The sequence below is a fragment of the Triturus cristatus genome, chromosome 6, assembly GCF_964204655.1.
Source record: "Triturus cristatus chromosome 6, aTriCri1.1, whole genome shotgun sequence".
Taxonomy (NCBI): domain Eukaryota; kingdom Metazoa; phylum Chordata; class Amphibia; order Caudata; family Salamandridae; genus Triturus; species Triturus cristatus.
In genome coordinates, this window is record NC_140589.1 from 327,229,071 (window position 1) to 327,233,278 (window position 4,208).

A 4,208-nucleotide genomic window follows, 5' to 3' on the forward strand; every position below is an offset into this window, starting at 1 on the left:
AGACGCCTTTCCGGACTCCTGCTCCTGTGCGCTTGGAGCGTGCACAGGCGGTTTTAGGGCGGCTCGATTTTGGTGCTGCCGCAAACCTCTGCGTGGCTCAGGGAGTGCGTTGTGGTCGTCCCTCCGAGGTCCTCCGGGTGGTTGGGGTCGTGGGCAGGCTCGTCGCGGAGATGATGGAGTCAGCGGCGCGGTCTGTTGGCAGGTGGTCGTGCTTCTTTCGGGCTTCGATTTGCGTGCAGGAGCGCTCTCCCTCAAAGGTGGCGGGGGGGAGGGTTTGGGAGCCCAGCCAACAGGCGGGCTTCTGGTCCCGGTGAAGTGCGAGTGGTCCTCGATCCGTCCAATGACCCGTCTCGATGATGCAGGTGCCCCTCAGGTTAGGTTTCCCCAGTAGGCGCAGCCTCGCTCCGGACAGGCCAGATACGAGTCCCAGCTCCCTGGATGACCACCCCCGAGTTCTCCCTGAACCCTTCCTCCCTTCACTAGTCGGCGCGCAGCCTGGCCTCGGACAAGCCAAGGAGCGCAGGCCCAGCACCTTCCATCGTTGGGGATCAGGATCAGACCTCCCAGCTAGACCCCCAGACTAAGCGAACCTACCTGTCATCTTAGCCAAAAGGCCGAGAAGCGATAACCAGAATGGTGCCAGAATTCTCACCTCCCGAAGCAAACCAGAATGGTGCCAGAATTCTCACCTCCCGAAGCAATCTCCCTGGCTGACCCGGACCGGAGTCTTCCCTCGCACTGTCGCTTGAGCCCCTTTCGCCTCAGCCCCTTTCGCCTCTTATTCTGACTCCTAGCGAGAGCTCAGCACGTGCCCATAGAAAGGAGGCCCTAGCCTCGGGCCTTCTCCCTGCTCCCAGAGTCCTCGTCGGCTGGCGCCTCATTAGGCGTCACTTAGCATACCCACGTTGTCCTCTTTCTAGTATTTGCATGCCCCGCCCCTTCCTGTCCAATGCTTCCAGCCGGCTGGCTGGAAAGCCTGGCAGCCGGGGGATGCTGGGAATCAGGTCAGGATGCCCTGGACAGCTCCCCGTCAGGAACTGGCCGGCGCCTCGCCCTCGCCTGCCTGGGACACTGCTCCCCTGTAGCCAAAGGCCTATAGATAAGGCTTTGCCGTTCGTGGCCGTTCGGGGGCGGGTAAAGAAGGAAAAGGACTCTGTATTTTTCTTCTTTGCTCAGAGAAGCCAAGGGCAGTGTCCACTTCTCTGCCTCCCTCCCTCCCTCTCTCTCTCTCTCTCTCTCTCTCTCTCTCTCTCTCTCTCTCTCTCTCCTCCTCTTTCTGTCTCTACCTCGATCCTACTGACTTGCTGGAAAACTTCCTCCATTCGTTCCCCAGTGAAATGGATCCAAAAACGAATGTAACTCTGTTGCTGGAAAAGCAGTCTCCTTCTGACATTTTTCTCTTTCAAAGTGCTGCGTCTGGATGGAGAAGGAAATAAAAATAAAAGAAAGTTCCAGAAAACGTGAAAAATACATAAATAAATAAATAACGGGGGTTTGCGGCAGATGTATAAAATAAATAAATAAAGCAAGACAGGGTGACCAGTGTGGTTTTATTCTCACGCAAACACAGTAGCGCCACTTTACAGGGTTTGGTAGTGAAGCGCTACTTTCGTTTTCTCATCTATCTTTCAACAGCATTGTTTTCCCCGGGTGGGGAAGTGCACCATTCCTGGAGGTACTGCAATACCAGGTTGATGCGTGGAGTGGACAGAGCAAGCTCCTATTCCATCTCCCTGTTCCAAAAATCAATTTAATATATGGTCCCCAGATAGAGGACGTATCAGATATTAAACTGATAAAAAAAAAGTTTTTTTGTTTGTTTTTTTGCAAAAATATACTTTATTTATAAAATGTTGTTTGTCACAAGTACATGTTAACCAATCCCATTCTGGATGGCATACTTTTTAACTGGACTAGGTGTTGCACGCAGGCAGGGACCTGTCAGTTTTCCATCTAGATATGTTTCATTGTAAGAAGACACTTTTATGCTAAAGTGTATTCCTAAAGTTTTTAGTTTACCCATTCTGCCCATTTTTTTTGTTTCCATATTTTTTCTGCTTCTTGTTTGCCTTGTTTTTTAATATCCACATAATAAAAAACCATTACTTTATCCAGTGCAATGTTTTATACAGTCTTTGGTGGAAAAGGTCTTGTGTTGGTAGACTCCCAGGTTTCTTGTTGTCCATAGACTTTCTTTCACACATGATATAATTTTCAACAGTATATTGTGTTTGTCTTTGGAACATGTGGTGGGGAAGTGTAACGCCCTGAACGTCTCAGGATCGTTTTAACAGACACGATAATGAGGACGCAACCACTTGTGAAGGGTTAGTTATTTTAATGAAGGCAAAAAATAATACAAAGAATAAACAAAAGTTATAGTCACTGGAATCCTCCAGGCTAAGTACGTTACCAGCCCACCGCACGGATGGTCCTAACCGTCCTCTGCATATACGCCGATCCCGGCGTATGCCAACAGAGCTCAGAAATGAAATGGCCGACAATGCCAATCGGTAGGCTGTGAGGGGCACGAAGAGTGTTGGGGAGAATCGAGGAGTCAGGGAAACACCCAGCCGGGGTCTCTACCTGAAGGGAGCAGCCGCTCAACCTCTTCCTCAGACTGCACCGGGACGCGGAGTCACCTCCTGGTGATGCGTCACCGATACCCCAATCAAAAGCAAGATGGAAGGGATTTTCCTTTTCTCCCATGATCCCCCTTTCTTTCACTTAGCCTATGTTCCAGCCGTAATACCAGGTTGATAAGGCCCTCACATGTCTTGGGTTGAGGGTCAATATGAGCCACGGCGTCCTTGAGCTCATCGCACAGCCCTTGATGGAAGAGCGCCGTCTGTTTAGCAACAGGCCACTTGGTTTCCGCAACCAGCCTTCGGAACGCGTTGAGATACTGCACCAGGTCGTTGGATCCCTGTCTCAACTCAAGCATTTCACGGTCCGCCGTGTACGAGTCAGCCCTTCTGTCGAATACCTTCAGGAATTCCTCGCGAAAAGCACCCCAATCACATAAGATGGGGTCGTCCCTGCTCACCAGAGGTACGGCCCATTGTGCCGCGTTTCCAGCCAAATAGGAAATAAGGAAAGCCACACGAGCCTGACTCGTGGGGAACGCCTTTGGTTTGCACGATAAATGTAGCGCCACTTGTGTGAGGAATACCTGCACTGTGTTAGGATCCCCACTGTACCTCTCTGGTGTTGCCAAGGGGATGGCTACCGGCATTTCCACTACTACAGCAGGGGTCTGGTTCGTGAGGGAGGTGCTGGGCGTGAGCGGGTCCAATTGGATAGCATCCAGTCTGGCTTTTACATCGGCTGTTTCTTGCCTAGAGGCAGCCAATTCAACTTGCACGGTCGCTAAAGCAGCCAGCACATCATCAAGTGTTGCCATGTCTGTTATCGACCGGGAGACAGTTAGTGTTATTAAGTTCGGATATTTTGTAACGCCCTGAACGTCTCAGGATCGTTTTAACAGACACGATAATGAGGACGCAACCACTTGTGAAGGGTTAGTTATTTTAATGAAGGCAAAAAATAATACAAAGAATAAACAAAAGTTATAGTCACTGGAATCCTCCAGGCTAAGTACGTTACCAGCCCACCGCACGGATGGTCCTAACCGTCCTCTGCATATACGCCGATCCCGGCGTATGCCAACAGAGCTCAGAAATGAAATGGCCGACAATGCCAATCGGTAGGCTGTGAGGGGCACGAAGAGTGTTGGGGAGAATCGAGGAGTCAGGGAAACACCCAGCCGGGGTCTCTACCTGAAGGGAGCAGCCGCTCAACCTCTTCCTCAGACTGCACCGGGACGCGGAGTCACCTCCTGGTGATGCGTCACCGATACCCCAATCAAAAGCAAGAAGACTGAACCGAGAGCAGCCGCTCGATCGATCCTGTGGACTTCCGAGTCTGTAACGCGGCAAACACCTCCTGGTGTGCGTTACAGCTGGCAGTCCCTGTATCTCTGGTCGGGCTGGGAGTTACGACTCCAACCAGCAAAAGCGCCACTGCGCTTTGACTCAGCCGAGTCAAAAAGCGAAGCTCAATGGTTGACCGGTAGAGCTTCCGGGTCCTTCACAGGTGACGATGGGGCAAGACACGGCCCAGGGAGTAACGACTCGACCTACCTCCGTTCTTGCCTTACTGGAGCACCACTCCGGAACACTGCTCTTCACGAAGCAGGTACGTCGGTG

At 51.6% G+C, this 4,208-nt stretch overlaps 1 non-coding gene across 1 annotated transcript; it reads right to left on the minus strand.

Annotated features, from left to right (window-relative positions):
• Positions 1 to 1,653: 1,653 nt before the first annotated feature.
• LOC146816810 (U2 spliceosomal RNA) lies at positions 1,654 to 1,836 on the minus strand. Its single transcript, XR_014964949.1, has one exon. It is a non-coding gene; the product is annotated as a U2 spliceosomal RNA (small nuclear RNA).
• Positions 1,837 to 4,208: the final 2,372 nt, after the last annotated feature.